The sequence below is a fragment of the Helicoverpa armigera genome, chromosome 7, assembly GCF_030705265.1.
Source record: "Helicoverpa armigera isolate CAAS_96S chromosome 7, ASM3070526v1, whole genome shotgun sequence".
In the NCBI taxonomy this organism is placed as follows: domain Eukaryota; kingdom Metazoa; phylum Arthropoda; class Insecta; order Lepidoptera; family Noctuidae; genus Helicoverpa; species Helicoverpa armigera.
Window position 1 is genome coordinate 6,095,828 of NC_087126.1, and position 25,567 is coordinate 6,121,394.

At 34.6% G+C, this 25,567-nt stretch overlaps 1 protein-coding gene and 1 non-coding gene across 2 annotated transcripts in view; both read right to left on the reverse strand.

Annotated features, from left to right (window-relative positions):
• The window catches only part of LOC110380088 (monocarboxylate transporter 10), an 82,419-nt gene that overhangs the window by 38,879 nt on the left and 17,973 nt on the right, over positions 1–25,567 (reverse strand). The window lies entirely within an intron of this gene.
• On the reverse strand, positions 2,986–3,057 carry Trnag-ucc (transfer RNA glycine (anticodon UCC)). Its single transcript has one exon. It is a non-coding gene; the product is annotated as a tRNA-Gly (tRNA).

Sequence of the window (25,567 nt, forward strand, 5' to 3'; positions counted from 1 at the left end):
AGTTTTATTTGCAACTACAGTTTAATGATCGTCCATATTATTGTTTACCCAGCTGTAACCTTAAAAATAGCGTTACCCTACACTACTCAGTATCGGATTTAAGAACTTTATTAATAGACCACCAACGAGTGTTGAAACAATATAATTAGTAAACATGACACGGGTTTTATGTTGCTATAAAAGGGTCTAAAAGAAGAGTATGCCCCTAAGGCCGCTGCCTCGAATTTTGCGGGCAGCGGGGCGGCAGCGGCGGCGGCGCGGGAGCGGCAGGATCTTACGCGTATAATCAAATGGACCGGCCCTCGAATACAGCGGCGCGGGAGCGGGCAACGAGCGGTGAGCTCCATTCAAAACGGTGACCGCCCGCGCCGCCGCCGCTGCCGCCCCGCTGCCCGCAAAATTCGAGGCAGCGGCCTAATACTGAACATAACAACAAATAAGAATATAAAGATTAAGCCTTGAAGACAAGTAACTGTAGCAGTACTGTTACAGCGTTTTTATCGTCCCACTGCTGGGCACAGGCCTCCTCTCACACAGAGAAGGATTGAGCATTAATCACCACGCTTGCTCAATACGGGTTGGTGATTTCAGACTTTATAGTCCAGGTTTCCTCAAGATGATTTCGTTCACCTTTTTATCAGCCATTGGTGTCTAAGATATACTTAGAAAGTACATACAAACTTAGAAAAGTTGCATTGGTGCTTGCCTGACCCGGAATTGAACCCACTTGTGGCAGTATACGTGGCCAAATAGTAACAGGTAAAATATAAAGAAAGTGATAAGACTGTGTATTGATTTGTGAAACTTTTCCGAACATAAAGTCGTCTACATTAACAAAATATGACATTGATGTGTAAATAAATCGTTATCATTGACAGTTACCAGCACTTGTAAAATATTTATGCATTATGCAATAAATTATGCTCATGCCATTTTTTTTCATTTCTTATTCAAGAGCACGCATTGACGTTTGACTACTGAAACTGTCCTGATCGTAACCATAGCTAATTTAACAAAGATACGTTAGATAAATTATCTTAATATCCAAAGAGTGTGTAATTATTTTTGTTTGACATTCTTCTTATCTTATAAACAAGTTTCAAAAACTGGACCTAAATGGCACACCCTGTATATCTCGTTATTTGGAATCAGGTCTGCTCCAAAACCAAAATTCGAGTAGGTAGACATGTTTGCTTTTTATTTTACACTTTTTTATTATGTACTTTTATATATGGATCATAATTTTTCAAAATTATTTACTCGATTTTAAGTGTTATAAGTGCACTTTATGTTGGTAACTAATTAAGGTGAGTTTTTATGGATCAATAAATTTTCACCATACGCTCGTTCAGTAGATAAGGTGCTGAAGTTACATTTAAGTATCGATTTAAACGACATAAAATTGTAATTTTATTTTTTTGATAATTTGCGAGTTCTATATACTTATAAGGTTAACATTCGTTACTTTTTAATGCCTCCATGTGTAGTTTGCTTTCGTTATTCTATCCGTTTTTTTTTATTTTACCATTTAGCCAAAACCAACACTTACTGTACAAAGCAACTGTGTCTCTTACTGGCCCGCATTTAGTGGTCCCGAGTGTACCTTAGTCGAAAGTTATATCGAAACCCTCTTTAGCCGTTGAGGGAAATTTGCCAATACCGCCATTAGGCTGAACTAAACGCATAACAAATATCTTTTACGGTGTCCTGTGACGAAGGGAGTGGATAAGTGACAGAGGCAGTGGTGGAAAGTTCAATGAACTCGTCATTGCGCCCGCGGGAAGCATTTTATTATCACGCCCAATAAACTTTCAATGATAACGGCGATCAATGGCGCTAGGAATCAATTATTCAATGATTTATTGACGATAAAAGTAAGCTGAAGTAGGTGAACGTTTTTGTGTGCGATTGTACTGCATTTTTGGTAAAATGGTTGATTTTGAGGCATGATCTGTATATTCGTTGAATACTTTCTATCTATTAGAGTGCAATGACTGTTGAACTTTATTATCGTCGGTAGTTATAAATAAGAGTGACTCAAGCAGCTGATTATAAAACGGCAGTGTACCTACCTATAACTGTATGGTACGGGTGATGCAGAAGTCATTTTTTGAAAGTTAAAATACTATGTACAGGACCAGTCTCTCTAGGATCCCGCGAACTTACAATTTCATCTTAAAGCTTCTCTTATACAACATTCAAACTCTGATGTAACAATTTTAGATACAAAAAGAGTAGGAACTCTTTTAAACGCTTGCACAAATATCTAAAAATTAGGCCGTTACAATCTGCCTCTGTTTCACGTACATATGTAAAGGAGTGGATCCCTAATACGCAACATACCTATTGGTTGTAAAAATAACAACGTGAACATGATTAGCTGATTAGGTTAATATAACGTTCTATCATAACAAGTTAATGTAACAATAAATTCCGTAAAAGCATGTACGCATATTTATATCAAACATAACAGTTAAGAACTCACTTATTTTCCTTTTGCTTTTGCCCATAAAATATATTGCCCGGTGAACATATTGTGTATATATTGGTTTACTTTTACGACTAATAATATCCTTGTTTACGACCGTAAGATTGTGACATAACATACCCTTACTGTAATAAGTTGCCAATGTTAGTACCGTGAAGTAAGTATGCGAATTCGTACAATACATTATGGTATCAAAAAGTGCCATAATCCTTACCTCAACCACCTAGTTCCTTATGGATTTGTAGCCGTTTTCTCGCTGTTTCACCCGCTTCCCGTGGGAGCTATTGGCAGTACCAGGATAAAATATAGCCTACATACATGTTACTCGGGAAGAGTGTCGTTTTCTAACCTAACAGTGAAAGAATTTTTGAAATAGGTTAATTAGTTTTGAGCCTTTAGGGTATAAACAATAAAAACACCTCTCTATTAGGTATCAGTAAACGTTAGGAAATTCTTCTCAAAAACTGAAAATTATATTGACAACAGAAACAAAAGTGTGCGTTGGCCGGGAATCGAACCCGGATCAACTGCTTGGAAGGCAACTATGCTGACCATTACACCACCAACGCCGCTGAAAGAAGGCTCTATTTGAAACGTCTGTTACAAAGAGCTACCTTTGTGTTACTATTAAAATGTTACTTTCTAGTAAACCAATAAAGATGCGCGCAATGTTAGTCATTACTGCTGTGATTGTAGAGTTCAAATTACAAAATCCAATCGGCGACATTATAATAAAACTACTTCTCACAAACCTCAATTTCAACAAAAACATAGAATCATCTGTGTTTGGATAGCTGTTTTCAGGTGTTTGACTTCTGAATAGGCGTTACAATCTTGGGTTGTTTAAATTATTATTATTTACTTTATTGGTTGTTTAAGTTATAATTATAGCGCTGCAACTTACAAAATGAGCTAGGTACATTCAATTGTTTAATACGTGGCTTGCCATGCCAAAGCAACACACCCCTACATGTAAAAACATGACCTACATGACCTTAGACCAAGAAGGATATAGTTATATAATCCAATTAATTAAGCATTTATTAAAACCATTATTTTAACCTTCATTGAAATACTCGCATTACCAGACTGACTTTGAATACAATCTGATAATATTTTTGCTTCAATACAACCAGCAATTAATTCCGCGATCTGCATCTTATTGAAGTAATGAATATATCAGTTAATTAGTATGAGTGTCCGATACTTGGTCCCTTGTTTAATTTTAATTATTTATCTCGATGATTTCGTGTTGTTGTTTAATTTTTAACTTACAAAACCATTATACATTGTAAAGGATTATTAAATCGGCTTTCACTTAGTGTATAAAGGCCGCTTTTCCAATGGGCAAGTCTATGTAGCATGCTCACGAGTGTTTAATCCGGAATATCTTAATTTTAACAAAAATGTAGATTAAAAAAACATTTGGAACATAACTGACATGTGTTATTTATAAAATAAATTGCCTAATTAATAAAAAACAACCCAAATACACTATCATGTGGAAAACGTCAGGGACATAATACATTTTGGGTGCAAAATCTCTCAAAATTTGTGTGAGATATCGGTCCCACGGTACCAGATAATGCTATCAAGAAAAAAAAAACAGATTTATATAAAATACATTAAATAATTACTAACTAATACTAACGTGTTGACATTAACCTATAGTTAAGAATGTAGGTGCTTTTCCTTTGGAACTTTTAATGAGTCCATTTAGCTCTTGAGGATATTTATCTTTCAGCCACCTTCAGTGCCACACGATATCATGTTTGAAATACACAAATAAATAACTTAGAAGCATTTATCTTCACATGTCGGATAAAGTTCTGTACGTAGGCAACATTAGTGGTCGTTGAACTAACACAAGTATCATATTTTATTATTAGATTCATTAAAGGAGCACTCGAGAGGAAACTTATATTCCACAATAAAAATAAATAAACTAGATTAATTAGTCGTTAGCAAGAAACTGTAAACTTTGTAGACAACCGCCCACGTGCGAAAATCAGGCTTCCGTTGCAATTATAAAGACCGCTACAGACGAACAGCGTTTAACGGGCAAATTATCACGGCGTTCTAAAATTATAAGTATTATGTTTTTTTTTCTAACCTTTGTGTTTCTTAAAATAGTAACTGATTTGCGTCTTCAGCCATAACTGTCGCTCTTTCATATCTTCTACCCACAGGGACCACTTTTGACAATATCGTTTTATTTCTATATAATTTACAATTGTTTACCAACAATGGATTCAATGGGCTTTGTGGGAGTATATTAAAATAAGATATGAAACTGCAGACAGATCCGTTCATATTTGCAAAGTAATGGTCCAATAAATAAAACGAGTCAAGGGGAGACAACAGTGGGTTGTCTTTAATATGACTTTATGAAGTTTCGTGATAACTTTTAAAGTCATAGTGAAGAGATACAATTTTTTTACAACAACATTTAAAATATTACCACCTGTTGTCACAAAAACTCAAAGACTACTTTATGCAGAAAGTTAAGCCTGAAATATACTTAAGTCTTCTCTCTTTGTAGTGTCTTCTATAGATAGCTATACAACAAATTATCCAAAGCTTTCGAAATGCTTATGTGAATACGAAGTAATATCCAAAAACATTCAACCGGTGTGTAGAACCGCCCGTTTTGTTACGTTCCAGTGTGAAAGGGCTTAATAAATTTATTTACTCGATGTTCGTAAAACAATGAAATCTATTTCCCTTCGCTCGCTACCAATTATTCGTTGGCTTTATTATTTATTTTTTCAGTTTGCACGTGAAAGGCTTTGTCATTCGTAACTATTGTTTCTAGTCAGGGTGTTGCGTTGCAGGTGTTTTGAATTTCAATACTGGTTTGTTTGTATGAGTATAGTTCTATCGAATATGATGATTTTCAGCTGTTTTATATAGCCTTACAAAAGTGTAGCGCTAAAGAAGTACTTAGTTGTAATAATATTGTGAAGTCTGTCCTTTTTCATGTGATAAGTAAATCAATTAAAACACAATCAAAAACATCACTCTTAAAAAATCTATAGTAAATACATAGATCATATACAGAACGACGGTGTGAGTTAGCTTTACCTACTAATTGTTTTACTAATCAAGAGGATGTTCTAGGCCCTCTAGGCACTGATCCACATCTATCCAGCGGTCCTAATGAAAGCTTAATTATTTTCTTATCAAGAGATTAACTAATGTGGGTAGCGAGACTAAAGATAGATCAATCTCCATTTCTGTACCTACAATAGTTACTTACTATGATGTTGTACAAGTATTATCATTGTGTTTTATGGTGAATAACAATACTTGTATGTCTTAGGGCTATGTTACTATTAACAATGTCAGACGCCCTCAGAATGTTTTCATTGCATGTTGAATGCAAGTCATTGTATGGCTACAATGGCTTGTGTGTATATGTTAATGCACCATGATGTTACAGTTGCAAGGTGGTGAAATCAAAAGATGTGTTGAGTAAAACAGTTGTTTGAATATGTCTGCACCTTTTAGGATACGCATACAGATATCACAGCTTATTAATGAGTTTACTTAATTGTTTTTTAATAAGCGGCTTCTTTGTAAAGTCCCCAAGTTTTTATTTAATGTAAAGTTGTAATTTATGGTAAAGTTGATATTTATAAACTTCAATCCTGTTTAGAATTCAGTCTTGAATTTAATTTAGTTGCGAATTAGATATTTTACATACACAATATTCTAAGTAGCTTTTCTACGAATCCTTGAATATTTCTGCTCATTTCTATACAAATTTTAGTCTACATTATCAGTTGTCCTATAACAATAAAGTGTGAAACAATAAACTGTGCGATACACTATCTTCAGAATGTTGCGTCGTAAAGAAATGCTGAATACCTACAGCTCGATGTCTCCCTGAAAACTTGTGACGTCACGCGTAAATATCACGTCAAAAGTATGAGATACAATAGGTACAATCTCGCAACAAATTATGATAGAGATGAAGAAAAGATTTAAATGTTGAAATAAATTGGTAATTAGATGACATCAGAATCCATTTCTACATCCGGTTAGACTAGAAGCCGACCCCAACATAGTTGGGAAAAGGGCTCCGAGGATGATGAGATGACATCAGAATGTAGAACTAAAAGCTGTTAGAAGTTAGATCCTAAATCTTGCAAATTATTCGAGTGACTATTAATTTGAATATCAAGATCATTCCTATCAATCGTCAAACTAAAAATCAGTTGCTGCGTTTAAGTTACTAAATAGATAGATAAGTTATACCGAAATAGTTGTAGTAATGTAGGGTTTCAGGTTTTCATTTTACAGTAAGTACACGGAAATTGACACTAAGTACCTATTTCCTTATCACTGAAGCATAAATCTAAACCGCCCTCTTGAAATCGGAACCTTAGCACGATCGCATCCCCGTTCAAAAGAAGCGCATATAATGTATCCAAACGGGCTCGTTATCTCGCTGACGATACAAAAACTCGGAAAAATGTATTAAAAACGCGGAGGGCGCGGTCTTCGCCCCACGACGCCCGCCTCGCTTATTTGATAAATAACCGCCTAAACAATAAATCACCGTGCGAGGAGGCTGCTGTGTTTTTCCAAGATGTGATAGAAAATGGAGGACTTATATGTCCACATTTTCTAGGACATTGAAATTGAGGAAATGTCGTGTAAAGGAGATCATGGACTAAGTTTTCTTTTATTGTTATTGTAGTCATAGTCAAAATATTTAGTTCTAGGTCTAGTAAAATTGTGATCGGGAAAATTTATTAGGTACTGAAAACACTTCAGCGACTCCTTGTCCTTATAGTTCATACCTATCATTCATCATCCTCATTGTTCATACCTCGGGCATACAATTGTGAATTACATGTCTACTCCCAACAAATAACGTGTGATGTGAAAAGTGACATTGTTATTTCAAATTACTTTAGCGTATAAAAATACGTCCAGTCACTTTCCATCAACACGTTTCCGTCAACTGTCAGTCCTCCATTTCTTCATTCTCCATGTTCGTGACCGATATTACAATTTATTCCAGTTCGAGTGACCAAGTGAGAGCGTCGCGACAGGAAACCTAAACGCTAGTTGTTGTCGTGTTTTTATTACTATTTGTTCCGTTGTTTGCGTTTTTCAGTCGGCTGCCATCCGAAACTTGTTGGCCAAAACGGACAAAACAAGTCAAATAAACATTGAGGTTATTGTATAAATAGATTCTTATTTACATAGTCGGTATAATTATAATTGATGTTGGTTGCTTTTTGTGTCGTTTCTGTTTTATTATTTTTAATGTTAAGTACATTAAAAAGCTTGAGTTGAATAAACTTAGTAAAAGTTTGTTAATTCTTTGCTCCAGTTGGACGTTGTCCCTCGGCTTACAGACCACTAACACCATATTAGAAATTTATTTGCAGTAGAGATATCAAAGAAAGTACGATTCGATCGTCACCATAGTTTATTCTTAATTCAGTAGGTAATTTCAAGTTCAATACAAGTTCAATTCTTAATTCAGTAATTTCATTTTATGTAGCATTTTGTTCTAAGTCCTTAGTAAGTTCTAAGTACCTACCTATATCAAATAGCAGGGCTTGCACCCGCGTCTCGGAACTGCTTCGCGCAACGCCATGACATCTTTTTTCAAATTGGACCAGTAACATATAAACTCTAGAAAATAAAATTGATAGGAACCTATAGAAATATTCGTGTAAGTATTCAGACTGAATCACCTACATGGGTGATCAAGATTATTTATGTATATGTTGTTTATTTAGTCTAGGAAGTTTGTTAGACTGGCTATCTTATGAAAATGAATGATAGACAAACTTGTGAAGACTTCTTATGAACGCCCATGTTGGTAACTTCTGATGGGGTAGCTACATCCAAATATGTACAGAATTCTATTCTTAAAGGTATGTACATAATATCCAGGGCTGCGGGTTGTTCAAAAGAGATACCGCGGCCCTGGCACATAAAAGGCCTACGACGAAACACGACGAATTTTAGTCAGTAAGAGTCTGACACTCCCTTGCCGCTGCTAACCCACAGCGGGAGGGGTCATTTGATGATTTTTGACGTCGTTAAAAAAAAGGGTATATAATATAGGTTCCGAAAACATGATTTCCTATCACACCAAAGTTGGTATCGCATCTATCACCCGAGACAGGGGTTAGTTAATGAATAATTACTCGACTTAGCCGAAAGAGGGACTTCGATATTTACAGGGAACAGGTGTGCCTTTCAAGTTTCAGAAGGTCCTTAGCACTTCGGTAAAATGCCTGCCATTCATCCTTTGTGAATTACATACAGTTAGCTCAAAATAGATGCTAGCCATTCCTTCAATCTTTCCGAATTCCGAAAGTACAAAAATCATTTTCATGAGAAAAATATACAAGAGAACGTTAACCCCTTTTGAGGAAAACTGGCATAGCTCATGGAGATTATTTGGAAGTAAATAGGTAATAAATAGTCTAATCATTGAGATTATCTTAATATTTAAAAGCATTACCAATTTAATGTTTTACTGACTTTTCCCAAATAACTTATGCTTCGAGCCTTTCCAGTAAAGTAGTAAGCAAACTTTCAGTTTATAATTTTACGCGTTCTGCCATCTAGAGAATTTTCATTGTAATGTATGTATTTCAGTAGTTAGCTACTGTCATGCCATCTGTCTTCATCTTTGAACAACGCATAAGCGAGTGTCTGGAAGCAAGAGATGTGTTTGTGGACCGTAAACAAAGTTGGAGTTCCTAGATCTGAGGATAGATGGCGCTTTACTCAATATCGTACAAAAAGTTTCCCAACCTGTGTATAAGCAGAATAATCACAAACATATTTATCCATTGGAGTCTTGTTGGATATTGTTAGTAATTAATGCCCTGCTTTTGGATTGAAGCGTAATTAAATTAAATATTCAAAATTCGATGTTGTTTTTTGTACCTATTAGTAAAATATTTTTGGGGCAACAATATAAACCAAAAAATATGTGCGATGCTGTCGGGATAAGTAGGATATAAGAACCTAACTTCTTATTGTGAGAAAGCTAAGCGTTTTGTTTTGACACATTTGGAGCAAAGCTAAAGAATACCTAAATAAATAATACTTTTAGCACCTTTTGCGGAACGTACCCAAGTACCTAGGTACAAACAAGGCATGAGTGTCGTCGTGTGTTGAGCACAATTTATGATATTTGTCTATGACTTTCACTTTACACATGGTGGCCGGATTAGCCGCACACAAAAACGATTTTCTCATATCCCCAACTTAGTGTTCCTGAAACGCCATTTACGACCTGTAATGTAATTTTTATATAGGTAAACTTTCAACTTAGCATGGGTCGCCAATTTGTTTGTTTAGGCTACATTAACATAGACATTTTAGTGCTAGTAAACCCACATTTCATACAAACTATGCCACTTATTACAATTTACAGCTTGGTATTAACAAAGGGGCTGTTTCACCAAATGTGTTCAGAAACTTACCTACAGCAGATCAGCTCAGTATGATAAATTCGACTCTCAACTTTTCAATATGTAATTTTGTGTTGAAGTAAATATCAATAGTGAATAGGTAAATAAACATGGTTGCCTATAAATAATTTACGGTTTACAGTTCTGTGCATAGAGCTGCAGTATATATTCTCGGGAATTCTTGGTGATTGAGTAGAAAGCAGAACAAGTTTGTAGAAATTTTCATGAAAATGCAAAAGAATACCGCGAAATTTTTATACTCGAGAGCGAGAAAACGGAACGTTATCGCCTCAAAATCGTTGCGGTTATCGTCGTCACTTGAAATGTAGCGAATATCCGTGGAGAGGTCAAGTCTCTCGCTGGCGGGGCCAGTGGAGCGAATAGTGCCATCATCTGCACTGCAACGGGAAACTGCATTTCTCAAACGTCCTTTCATAAAGACTGCTCTAGTTTACACTTTTAATGCCCTTTCCTCCAAAACTTTCGACTTTATTTCGTCGGTCGCCAAAAGTAATTCGATTAATCTTTAAATCGTCACGTTTCCTCTTTATTTAGTTCTTGAATTTGGGTCTGTTAGCTCAGGGGTTGTATCAATTGATTGAATGCGCGGGATGTAGGGAAAGACAAATATTTTTAACGGTTTTGTCCGTATATCCTTGTTACTATTTATTTATCTTTTTCCTTCCAAGAATACTTAAGTCTTCAGTGACTCATTCACTTAGAATAGGCAATTATTTTTGATCCGAATAGTCAGAATTCGCCTATTTATTTACAAAGAAAAGTGTCACGTAATATAAAACATGTCAAGCGTTTCCGTGACTGTAAAATATAGCACGAGTCTCATAATACAGCCACAACAGTGTTCTTTGAAATCAGAACTGATATCTGAATACACGACAACAGAAAGCTTTTGATGTATGACTGTTCACCGCTGTCTACTTCGAAAGTCAATCGAAACTTAGACACTGCAGAATGTTCAATAATTACTTTCTATGTGTATAAATGAATTTGATTTCGAGGAAATGAGTTCCGCTGTAGTAGACCGGTGAGATTCGCTCGTGTTCGTTTTACAAACGGTTTAACAAGGCTCAGTTAATGGAATTTTTAATTCAGTATGTTCATGTTAATAGTTTGAATGTAGGTATTGTCGTGGTCGATAGAAGATAGTTTCCACTGTCAGGAAAACTTAAGTACAAATTGTGGGAGGACGGACGCTTCGTGTCATTAAACTTTCATTGTAAAACATGATTTACAAACATGGATCCTAACAATCATTTCCTTGGGGTTACTCATTTATCAAGAACGGCAAATTACAGGCTTCTCTGAAGTTAAATTATTATTGTGAAGAAAAATCCATTATATCCTAGGGATGTTAGGAACAAAAAACCGCTGTTCTATCATAGCGACCGAGCTTTAGCAAAAATAACGAAACAAAAACGGAGTGATTAGCTGCTTTAAGAGATTTAGACATTAATAAAATTGCTACTGCAAATTATTACTACAATACTGTAGGCGATAAGCTTTTATGATGAATTTCCTACCAAGCAATTGAGTGAGAAGTGGATATAACAGCCGTGTCTCGCGCAAGTCCATGCGAGAACCAAAGATTTTGCTCAAAGAGGAGTGGAGTTCTCAAACTTGGCGACTTTGTAATTGTTTAGGTCCCTATGCCAATCAATAAGCAAGTAAGTCCCCATATAAATATTTTTTTCGTTCTTTGCATCTTGCAGCTTAATATTTCTGAGTGAGTGAACTTGAGAGATGCGAGATGTAATATTATGTGGTTGCTCCAATTATGAGTTACATACATAAGGAAGATGTATAACAAGAGAGAAAAAAGTTTTTTACAGACATTTTATACAGCCAGCAGATAATTTGGTATGGAATATAAAAATAAAGGATTTGTAGAAAATAATTGTTCCCGTCACGATTTTCACTATCAACATTATTCTTCTTAATTTGCTGTGTAATTCAGTTTATAGTGAAGAAAGTGTCAATAAAACCTAAGCCTAGGAACGTTATCAATTTAAATAGGTTGTGCCTTACAAAATAGAAGTCTCCTGGGATGCGAGAGGTTGAACAACGAACAATATTTGCGAATCGTAAATTCTTGACGACCCTAGAGAGATCGCGTGACTTTGATTCCCTAAGGCTAGGAGGTAAGGTAAGTACCCACATTCCTTGAGCCTGAGATATCGTTGTAGGCGCCAGTTCTAGAAATGTACTCTAGAAGACACGAGCTACTCGGGTAAACGTTGTTTTCAAACACGATATTTTTAGAAATGTACAATTTGATTATTAAAAATACAGGTATTATTTTAAATAGTTTATAGCTTCTGGGGACAATGACGATAAAAAAAGCTAAAATCAAGTACCAATTGAACTTCATCCATGTTGTCCATAAGTGTAGTATCGTATATTTATTAGATATACTTAAGTGCGCACATGGGTCAGAAAGAAAATTGACATAGGTTAGGTTAGGCCCGTAATTTATAGAGGACTTAAGGATTTCACGGCCACAAGACGCATGGCTGGTCACGGCCCGATATTTTATGGTCACCCCAAAGTTATTCTTACATTAATTTTAATATATTCGTTATGAGGGTGTTTTTGTATATTTAATTTGCATACTTCTTCTTCTTCTCTTCTTTTTCCCCATTTCATATATCATTTCCCCATGATTTATACCTAAATAAAATAAGTGTGATACGATAGCTAATGGTGATATTTACCTCAATGGATATTTACTTATTTCTCTTGGCGAGAAGTTGCAGTCAGACAGTTGGATTTTAGTGGTGTTTTCAGTTTTCAGTAAAGTGTCGTAGAACTACTTAAAGAATACACATAAAAATGCGCCGTTGAAGTACCGAGAAAAGTGCCTCGTTCGTAGTAAGAGACTGTTTTAAAATAAATTGAATTAAATAGCGTATAAAGCTCGCTCAGTTTGAACAACACGTTTTACGTAAGCTGTCAGTTTAAACATATCGTTCTCGCGTGACCAACGTTCCCAGCGCTTAATTTTTGATTTAATCCCAAAATGGAATCAACAACGATTTCAATTCACTTCATAAATGAAATTATGTGTTTATAAAGTTGACAATTGCGATTCCCTCATGCCCAATTTAAGTCAATTATTTTGAAAATTAATATTTTATTGGTCAAAATAAAGTTTGGGTGTGCTTTCGTAATTGCTTAAATGAAACCCTTAACTTTAAGGGTATTATTATGCCCTGGTTAAATTCAACGCGCGTGGTGTGTCCCATAAAAACATATGGCATTCATTGCATTACACATGCCATAGAGATAGGCACAATTACAAATTCTCACTACTTATACATGAATTAAATCAGATTATTTATTGTAATATGAAAATCCACACAGATTAATTATAATTTGAATTCAAAACTGACATCAAATTATAAACACGAACCAATGATTTCCTACAATAATTGTATGCGATGATAGACAGATGGATAAATAGGTGTTCATATTTGCTAAATCACTCTTCTATTCACATTAGAGGAGCGAGTTAATCGGGGGAGTTCGGGAATACTCGGCAGTAATCGGTAGGACGACCATCCATCAATGTAGACCAGTCATCGGGGCGCTTACACAATTCCTATCTACATGATAGGGAACCAAATTATTTGATGGCAGATGTTTTTGCCGCAATTATGAGGGATTTGTACTGGACAGGAGTGTAAGCAGTAGATCTACTTGGGAGAAAATAATAAAGGGATTATTTTGTATTGTTGTGTTTGTTATAAGTAAGCAGTAGCATATTTAAATTAATAAACGTCTGTTAACCTAATTCTCAATTCATCCAAAAAGTTTTTGCTGTCATATGTAGAAAAACTTCTGGTTAAAAGTTTTCTGTAAAATATACTTATTTGAACTACATGCAAAAGAAATGAGAGTCAAAAGAAACTATGTAGGTAGGTAATACTTATACTTTATTTTAAAACTATGGTTAAAATATTCCACGCCTGCATAATTCAATCATACTTTTTCATAGAGCGGATTATGTATGCGGAAAACGGTTTTCGCTCATGAAAATCCTTTTTTTTATTTTATTGAACGTCATTTCTGGTATCCCACCGGTTTTAGATTCCGTAACCAGGAAATTAAAAGTCATCCGCCCACAGGCCAAACAGTGGAATTAAGTCTATAAAAAGGACGTATGAAACAACGAATTGGAAACGGCAAAAATAACAGACAGTCGTTTATGTTCTATAATTAACAGTCAATGAAAACATAAAAGGAAACACATTTGAATTCATATTCTAAGTTCAAATTATCTGAGAAACACAGGCGCACAGTTGGAGTTTTTCTTTTCAGCCAGCCAGCGGTCCGTGGATTGAATCCAAATTCAAAAGACCTATAGAGACTTTTCATACGTGGAAATTCTTTTTTTTCTTTTATGAAGGTGTATCTAGGATGAACACACTTTTTAAACAGTTACAACCTCTTTTATGAAACTGTTTTACCTTTCAGTTACCTCTTACTCAATAATGTGGGTGTAAAGAAAGGAAAATGAGAAAAAGGTGTCATTAGCATAATACATTAAGTAAATTTACTTTATGTGGCTGAAATGTAGCGTGTCTACCATTTAGGCTTTTCGCGCTGTTTGTTTATGTAAAGCTCCATCAACCTTTAAGGTTGTTTGGTAAATACAATTTATTTATTTTTTGAAAATGTTGTCAGCTTTTTTATTCATTCAATCTCCATTTCACTTTCTGAGCCATTGGAACATTTTAATTATTAAATATTTAATTACATAAGTTATATTATTACTAAGTAGAGAAAAGTTAAGTAAAAGAGATGCAATCAAAGAGTATTTAATAACCCCCTAACCCCCTAACCCCTGCAAAGGATTTGATTTTTAGTCCACAAATTGGATACTTCATGGTTCTTTTATTGAAAACAATGACACTAAGATATGTAAATTATGGAATTAGGCATTACTTTGAGAAAACATATGTAGCGTGTTTTGCCTGAATTAACGTTACATATATTTCCTATTTTTTTAACAATTATAGTTCCATATATGCGTGAAAAAAAATCTTTCAGAAAAACAAGTAAGTAATGTAAATTTTTATTTATCTAATTTTCACGGTGTCAATAACACACCTAGACGAAATTTGTCACACGTACGAACCTAACGTGCGTCTTTGACTGTAAGCTAAGGTATTGTGTACTTATTTGCAATTCGATGGCTGCGAATCACACGATCGCGACATCGTAAACAGAATGAGAAACATAGTTCAATGCTCAAAATAAATCAGAATAAATTGATTACATTTAAATTTTATTGGATGCTATTTTAGGAGCTTTTGATGGGCTTAAAATAATTTATTGGGTGTCGTTTGCCTGTCTAAACCATGTCTATAAATAGTATTTACATGATACAAATCATACAAAGTTTCCCGAACATTACATAGATATGTATGTATATTGCTTTTCGTTTCGATATATGTATAATTTAGAACTGTAATTCCAGAACTGTGGTAGAAATTCTAGAAAACACATTGACAAAAAAATATATAAAAAACTTCAAGCTTTTTTGTTCGTACCAATTTTTTTGCTAAAAACTCACGTAAAAACAAAAATGTTGTGTCGTTTGATTTTCAAATGCAGTTAGGCGCCATTTACCTCTCTCTGTGATCCGAAACGAGTTGGCACGTTATCATATTTCTCGCAAACTATAAAGCGAAACATGTGTGACATAGGTGCGCGTAGAATACATATTGTACGCTCCAATACTGACACGTCACTCAATTTTGCGACTCGCTAAACCTCACGTTTTGATTGTCACTTTATCATGTAGGAATAGAAATGAGTACATTTATGTTTAACTTAGAAACGTTTGATATCTAAAAGAAAAGTATTTCGCCGAGTCTGTCTGAAGCACCTAACTCAAAACCGGCTAAGTTATTTTCCCGCGGTTTTCTCCATTACACTTATAGAGTGATCAATGACAAAGGCATGGGCATTTAGTACAGAAGCTGTAGCGGTCGAGAGTATTGAGGAAATCAGACTTAGTTTCATATGCAAGTATGTAAATGTTGATGTCTGTACATTAGTCTCTGCGGCTGCATGAGGCGATCGATCAATCTTGTGGGATGATGCTATAATTACTCTGTTTGATGCAGATCGCAGTTAGTTGTTAATAGATCATCGTGAGTGCAGCTATAGGCAGTAATAACCAGTTATGACGTCATATCGCACGTAACATGTAGGTATAGGTCAAGGTATTTCAATGTTCGAAACCGAGACATGTCAATTTCGAATTTGGAATTAGCCGTTCTAATTTGTTTTTATCTATTTTGTATGCAGAAATACTTCTTAAGAATAAGAGAAAAGTATAACACAGAAAGAAGGACGGTCTGAAAAGATGCGGGCCGCCAACATTACATACAGGCCGTGGTAAGTGTCAAAAGCAAAAACAATAAATTCAGAAGCAGGAAAAATGCTCAAATAAACTAGGCTTAATATTTAAACAAAAATTAGAATAAAGACGCAGGAGGGAATGCTAAAAATTGTAAACGAAAATTGTGTTGAAAAATATTGGTATATAAAAGTCACAGCTGAGAGCCCTCGATTCTCTTTCAAAGTTTAAGTTTTCCTTTCAGTATCTAGAGAAAAGTTATTTAAAATTCGCATGTGTATTCCAAGCTTTTCAACGGTAATTTTCTTCTGCAAAATTATTATTTAAATATTATTACTCGCTTTAAGTATTTCCCCACTTTAATTTCCCTTTCCTTGAGCAATTAAAGTAATTTCTTAAAGCAATTATGTGAAAGCCTGTGAAAACTTTTGAAATGTAATTTAATAATTATTTTATTAAGATAACTATAATTGTAGGCAATTTTGAATATCTTAGTGACTTTGTGCCAAATTATATTATTGTTTTTATAGTGAAGATTTGTATTACGACTAAAGATACTGCCTGATAAATTAACGCATAGCGGAAACTGATGGGTTGGTAAGGATTCTTGCAGAAAATAGGTTAGATTATTTGAAAGTAATCCTTTTGAAATAAGGTATCATGTCTAATTTTTTTCGTAAGTATTTGACTTTATTCTATGTTTATGTCTACGGTTACAGTCTATCTATTACGCTTTCGCCCCCATCGGCTGCTCACTTTGACCCAATTTTCAGCAGTAATTGATTGATGGCGTAAATGTTTCCACTTTCTTGTCTAAAATTACGATATAGTTTACATAACACTGCTGGGTTTATTTTCGGGATAGGAATCTAATTTAAGTTTTCACAAAAGATGCAAACAACCTTTTTAGATTTACAAAGAAACATTTTTTTCTTAATTGTAAAGAGTTTTCTAAGATTATTACCTTGTTTTGTTCGAATGAGCTACAAAATATGGAACAACATGCAATCTTGCTCATTATCTCTGGCTATTGTTTTGAAGAAAAAACATTCAAAGCCATTTAAATAAAGAAACAAACAAAAGTCATAAGGTGTCTTCTGATTTATTTTTTATTGACGAGCATTTTTATAATTCCGATTTATGGTAAACGTTTGAGTACCCAGTTGCTTTTTCAAACCATTTTCAAAATCTTTGAATGTAATTTATATTCAAAGGTCCAATTCTAAGAAAAAAAATGATGTTGAAATGTTGATAGCGGTAATTAAATGGTATTTCCATGATTTCTGCATAATTGAACATATTTATCGCACTTAACGTCGCCCAAAATTTTATTGATATTTAATATAAATAATTTGAATAAGGCACTCAAGTCTCAATTTCTACTTAAAAGTATTTCAATTATTTAAAGATGGCAGACTGGAAGTTATGGTAAGTATTATTAGAAAATTCAATGTTTTATTTAAACTATTTCTTCTTGAACAAATAACATTTGTATCAGTAACGAGGTAATTCGTGAAATACGCATTATTTTTCACTTACCAAGAAATATGGAGCATTGCTCTTACGCTTATTTTTACGTTCACCTATTGACGCGAAATGAGCATTAACAATTTTATTTGTTTTCACAGTTTTAAAAACATAAACCAGACTTTTCCCTCTATTTTTGAATGGAAACCATAAAATTGTTTTACACTCAACGCAGTTGTTTTAAGTTTATTGGCATTTTATAATATTTATGGAGTTTTTAAGGAAAGTGTTTTGATATGGTTTTACCTCAAATATTTGTAACAACTTATTATAATGTTTATGATTCTCGCAACTGAATCATACATCTGGATAAATATATACAAACCCAGCTGATTCACCTAAGCGCGTACTATCCTTATTTCGGTTTGCTGAAAGTGCATTTAAAAAATAATATACGTCATGATATAATTTAATTTAGTAAAATGCATTACCTACATCATACATCATACATCATGTATGATGTAGTAAAATGCATTGGTACGCCATAATTTTTTATTGTTACATAAAGCATAATAACAGTTTGTCATAGCCATAAAAGTAGGTTCTAAAAGCCCATCAAATTCAGAGAGTTCGTATCGAGGAAAATCCGGTCGTCTTTCACGCTGGAGGCTACGACCTTCGGATTGATTAAACAACTCCGCGACGAAGAAGAAATGCTTCGCGGGACATTGTCAATAATGTCTGTTGACTAAAGTAAAATAAGCTGTTCCCATGGGTATCTTCAGTTATTTTACTAATTGGGAAATGACACCAATGTTTGAAATGCACAAATGGACAGTTCCTGTAAGTCCTTCAATGAAGGATCTATTGATAGAAAACTAAGACGCAAAGTTTCAATGTACCTATGTATGTGAAAAGTCATAAACATGACTGTTATTCGGATTCAGATGAGAACATCTCTTAATCAGTTGATCTGAGTTAATACTGGCATAGGTAATGATAATGCACAATGCCGTTAGCCAGCCCATTATCAAAGATCACCAAGCTGCTATTAACAGATATGGGCCACTGCCATAATCTCTTACGTAAATATTCTGCCTTGTCATTAGCCGGACAGAGCAACAACAACAATCGTATATTCGACAACAGATTATATAGAAGATTATTAGAAGCTAAGCTATGTATATAAAAAGAAAAAGATAAGGGTTAATGGACGTAACTTAATACAATCTAGATCAAACAGTTTCGCGACGAAGCATCCAAAGTCAAAAGTTGTATTGAAAGCCCATCGATCATCGTAATGTTGCAAAATCATTGTTTTAAACTTTCCCATTCAGGCTTTATTCATGGAAAGTTTGGTTATGTTTGCTATAAATCAACTGAAACACAGCTGCAGATAAATTGTAACAATATTTTGTGGAGAGGGCAATAAGCTTTTAATATTCGACTATTATGTGAAAGCCTTTGTCATTCTATGGACATGAAGTAATACTAAAGTATCTTCCTAAATACGGACTTGCTCTAGTTTCTTTTCAGGATACAAACTTTTATGTTTTGGGTGCTCAAGAAAAACGTAAGATAGCTTCATGAAAATAAAGTTTTGGAAATAAAATTGTGGATGAAAGGCACTAGAATATAGAAGACAATATTATTACAAAGATTTAGACCTTCATCAACGTTTTACGAGAATTATTTGGGAATATCACCTTTTAGGTTTATTGCTATGTAGATAAGTAAGTATATGTATTGCGATGATCGTCCAGTAGGTACTTACACTATATGAATAGATACATAGACTATCCCACACCCATAGACAATCATTTGATAGGCATGTGTGTAAGCGTAAAAAGTTCCCTAATGAATTATTATTCATCCGTCATCGTCTCTTTGTTTGAAGACTGTGGTGAATAATTAAATACGAGATGTACATAGTATGTACGCTCTTTTTCAAGGAAATATACGTATTTATAAATATATGATTGTGTCGGAAATGCGTTCTTTCCTTTATCGGAATGATCAGTAATTCAACAGTTCCTAACGGAAGAACGGAATAACATTACTCTCAAGGATAAATTAATTATTAATTCATACATGCTAAAGTAAGAATTTCTGTACATTCATGACGGTAAGTATGTATAACGTACAGAATTGTAAAGACTGAAGTTTTCTGCCAGGTCAATTCATCCCAATCATATTCCCTTAAAGAGTTGTGATGATATTACAGTAATTATGAAATTGTTTTCAAACTTAAAACCTATACAACCTTTTTCGAAACATAGTTTCATCTTAGCTGCCAATAACTAGGGAGGATGGCTTCGTAGTGTATGGAGGGCAAGGTTTCAGTCTAGAGTGGAAAAATAGCGTGACTATCGGAAATTCACGCTGTCAAGAGATTGTTTTGAAGCCATTTATGTACCGGATATTACTATTTATACTTTATTACCGACTTTCGCTTCGTACTTATAACTTTAATATTATTCACTTTTCGGATCATTTTAGTAGTGTACCTAAGTTGTAAACATATGCAGTCGTAAACTACTTAGAGATTCTAACGCTAATGCAGTGTAGCAGAAAAGTAGCACAAAATAAATATAATTTACATTTTACGTAGTTTAAATAACTACTAAATTAATTCGAATAAAAACTGCGACTCTACATCACACCAATTAGGCTAGAAGAAATTCCAAGTGTCAATTACTTAAGTCAGTCTCGGCTTAATTCCGAATCGAGTAACTAACACTAAATATAGCTTTATTTAGCATTCATTTGAATTCAGAATAGCACTCAATACCAAATGTGTGGGTGAAAACCAGTTAGCAAGGGTGCTTCACATCGAACGTGATTATTTAGCTATGCAGGCAATTACTACAATATGTGCAAACATAATACAAATCCTTCTATAATAATAATAAATAAATAATGGTTCCCTGTCACTTTTCTCTCATTCGCAATTCATAAAGAGAACGTGAACAAAAGACAGTCAGCAATGGCGCGGACGTTTGTCCATTTTCTAACCCCTTTCATACAAATAGTATCTATCCTGTAATACCTACGGAGTGAAAGAAGACATACAGGGTGTGTCATTCACAATCACATTAAATCCTATCGCATATACTTTAGGATATTCTATGGCGAATGGTAAAAAAAACAAACAAATCCATTCAGTGGTCATTTTTCGTTTTTATAATTTACAACATGATGTGTAAAGCAGAGATAAAGTTAGGAGTATTGAATGTTTTGATCAGTTGACAGCTGTCAGTTTTCAAGGGAGAATTTCAGTTGTTTTTACATATTTTTATTTTTTCTTTATGTTAATCGACATATATTAACCAGTATATTAACGCATTTCATTTGATGTGATTATGAACGACACACCCGATATAAATCGCTTGGAGAATATGCTTGCGTTACATCCACCTGTGTGAACTACATTCAGATTGCCTTTTTGGTCTATTTGTGCGGTGCGGACTGCATTCGTGGAATTTTGGGATAGACACGGAAAATGTTGTTGAGTTCTGTCGAAATCTCGGGTGCGGTCTAAACTGTTCGTCAAGCTTATATTCACGGAGTATTTTTGTGAAATTTGTGCAAAGATATGATACATTTTGGCACCGTGTAAGTCTCAATTAGTTTGATACAATTGCGATAATGTACTATTGTGATGATGTTAAATGTACGTGTAGGTATTATCATTATTTTAAAATGTGACCATCGCTATACATATAGGTAATAGTACGTTCCTACCTTAACAAAATCGACACAAAGAGCGCCAACATCATTCAAAGTCAAGTTACGACAAAGTAAGTAATAGACTAAATCCTTCTATCTAACGACGTTGAGATAATGACTTGTGCTCACAGTGGCTGCCACGGGTGACATTCACAGCTATATTTTCTTTCTACAAGTAAGTATAAGATTTTGCTAATAAACTGTGACATTTTATAAAGAATTAATGAATTTTGTTCGTAACTTCAAAGCTTTAAACTTTCAAGTCAGAATTAGAAATGACATAGACATTTTGTTGGCTCCATAGACAATTGAGTGTTACTGGCCGGCTTTCAACGCAGTTTCTGCAGTTTGACGTTTGAATTTGGAATACTGGGAAATGCGGCCACTGTCTAGCCATTGTCAAAGTGATTTGTAATTGGAATGACCATTGTATTGTTACCTTCTCTTGCACATAAGCATGGTTACGGGAACATTTTGACGCTCCTAGTAAACTGTTCATTTCATCATCTGAAATGGACCTGTAGGTACATAAAATAGTGTTTAATTATGAACTAGAAGTACAAGAGTGCCCAAAGTTCATTGAGATAAGCTTAGTACGCCTTTGAAACCGAATGACCTTACCCTTCCTGACATCTTTAATGCTTAAACCAAACTAATTCGGACAAATTGCCTTTCAATCTTGGAGCTTAACCTAGTCTAATCTAGTTTATTGAAAGATGAAAATTTATATGTTCCGTCGAACAGATAACTACTATTCCCTTGGCATTTATCGCACGTAAAATGGATAAATCAAACTTATTATTAATAATGACCGACGTAGACGTGATGTTATCATGACCGATTTTCAAGTACTTCTAAAAAGTTATATAAAATTAAAGCTGCCTTTGTTATCTAAAAATTAAGTACTAGTCGAAAAACACTGTTATCTAGATAAGGGTATGAATTATAATGAGATCGATTTAGGTTCAATTTAGGCTACACAAGTGCTAATATATCCAGGGGCTTATACACTGCATATATTAACGTTTTATTGCTACGATAACAGCATGTTTGTGTTCGATTCTTCTGACAAACATTTTTGTTGATGTTATAGTTATCGGCACGGATAATGAGCGGAAGAGTGAGGATCGCTTTGCGCACTGTACACTTATTGCAATAAACCAATAAATCACTTCTGCGCAGGTGAAGGTCGGGGCTCAATATCCTTGCCGATGATTTATACATTGCCCGCGCAAAAAGATTGCTAGCTCGAACAAAAATTTCGGACATTATATTTTTTTATAATTAAGATTAATGTAGAATCTTAAAACAAAACATGAAAAATTGCTCACGTTCCGGCAGATAAATCCACATTTCCATACTACAAAGAAACATGACCAGACATGAACAATTGCTAAAACGCTTTGTTGTGGCCGTTATGGGTCAATAGACCATTCCCAGTAATAAAACGATTATTGCCAAGTACTTTTTTGGCACGTCTTGTTCGAGGTAAACGGCCTAATGTACGTGATAGAATCTGTCCAAGTATTTATAGATAGTGCCTTTAAGTTTTGGCAACTGTTCCTTCTAATCGTTAGTAGTCTGTGTACGAATGGTAAAGCTTAAGCCGAACTTATCGATAGTTTGTATGTTTTGAATATGAATCGAGAACCTTCTGTTGAATTGATATATCTTTGCGATTCCGATTTGGAAGTTTGAAGTGTGTTGAACCTTTGTTCTAAGATTTAAGATGAATAGTGTGTTGTTTTAAAAATTCAAGTATACTCTCTAAGAATTCGCATCTGGTGATCTCTCTATAAAGGACCTTTATATTAAAGTCTTAAAAGCTACTTCGGGTAAAGTATGACGAGCCATAAATAGCATTAGGTACCGCAGAAAAGCTGAATAGCTCAGCGCATTCTGTTCATATTTCTGGGAAAAACTTCTTTTGAGTTACTAAAAGGAGATGAAAAAGCAAACCTTAAGCGCAAGCAAATTAACGTAAGTAGCACCTACTTAAGTCTCTGTTAAGAAAATCGATGACACGATTATAAAGAAATGTTGATCTGGTCCTGGTATATGACCATAATCCCAACATCTTTACGCTTGATTTATTCAAATACCTATGTAACATTTGATAATAGTTGTCCGAAGCCGATCTCAACTTAGTCGAGAAATAACTGGGCCAATGATGATATTCAATCATTTATTTAACGCTTTTGATTATTCGATAGTTCGTGGCTTTCTAAGCGCACATTACCGACAGATTAGGTAAAACCACAAATAGTCCCCTCTGTGTTATTTTATGTTCACAAATTGTCATTGTTGATGCATAGATATTTGAGCATGGGAGAGAATTTCAGAATTTTCCGCGTTGAAACGAAAAAATAAAATTGAAAGCTTCAACCGCGAAATTGTAGCCGTGCGCGGAACAAGAAAATTCTAGGTTTGGAATTTGTGCCTGGGTCTATCGAGAATCCTATGTAAACGAATAAATAAAAGGAGAATTAAGTGGGACAGAGGGTACATAGAACTACCATTTGGTGCGAACACGTAAAGAAACTCGAATCACGTTTTTAATATCGTGAAACAAATAGGGTAATGGGCCCAAATATTGGGCAGTTTGATTTATTTGTTTAGACATATGGACAAAATGCTAAATGTTTTGTATGCCGTTAACGGTTTACAAAAAGCAATAAAGTTCTGCGTCAGCGGTGCTGATGTCATTACAAATGTACATATGTAAATTAAACTTATATAATATTGACCGGTCGCGTATTTGCGCAAATAGATAACATTCAATGCAATCTCGATATATTAATCGTGGTTTTAGTATCAAAACTGTTTCAATAGCTTATGAATTTTATATCAACTGTTATTCCCTGGAATTTTGTGTGTGTTCTAAGGGTGCTGCAAAAACGAATTTGTAGATATTACCTAGTCTCCACTTTTGCGTCATCTTGATCATTCATCCGTTTTGCCCAGAAACTATTAAAAAAACGAGAATTTGCCTTTTATAAGTTGTAGTAACTAAGTTGAGATTCAACGTAGTGTGTAGTAACTAGGTTGATCTTAGTTTTTTTAAATCAGTGGACAGTAGAGTGACATAAAGGCGTCTCAAGAGTTCAGTGAAGTGGATTGACAGATAAAAGTACGTCTACGTTTCCTCTACCTATTTCAAAGAGACTTTATCTTTCATATGATTTGGAGGCACAGACATCATGTTACTTTTTTGAATTAAGAATCCTTGTATTTATAAATCCAACTTTACATATTGTCATTTACTCAGCCAGGCTTGCCCTGTGGCAGACTGGATAAACAACCTCTATTTTGTGGCAATTAGCAGTATCCACCGATTTCAACCTCAAAAGCGAGATTCCAGCGGTGTGCAACAGTGTGTGGTGCTGTGACTCGTACGGATGTCTTTTCTGGTTTATTCGCTCTAGCAAATAGCAACAAACTGCATGCAAACTTTTTTAAACTGCCAACGTAATTGCAACATTTGTAGATAAACTCTTTTGTTCGCGAAATTGTTGGTGGATTCTCACCATAACAACTACTTCATGCACCCAGTGAAAAAAATCCCTATATCCTTATCTAGCACACAAGGCATCTTGAAGAAAGACAGGCGTTCCTTTCGGCTCAATTATATCAGGAAGGATAATCAGCACTAAATGCCTTGAATGTTACAATTCAGCCCTGTCAGTAAAGGAGTGGGCTTTAATCCACGAGAGCCTAATGTGGGTTGATGGACGGCAGAGGTCTTCGAACTTTTGGTTTAGAGCATGCCGATATCTTCAAGAGGTTTTAAGGGATAAGAAAATCATCCGTTATATAATAGCTAGGTACATTCGGTCCTTAAACTGCATTTAATTTTATTGAAATAAATACGTTATACTTAATATTGTATAATGTGTCAGTCCTTTATGGGATACCCTACGTTCAGCAGTGGACTGGAATTGGCAGAATGGAGATGAATGTATTGTACGTACCTAGTTAATAAATGAATGATGTGGTCGTGATTGGAAGTGCATTAATAAAATCATGAGATTTATCAAC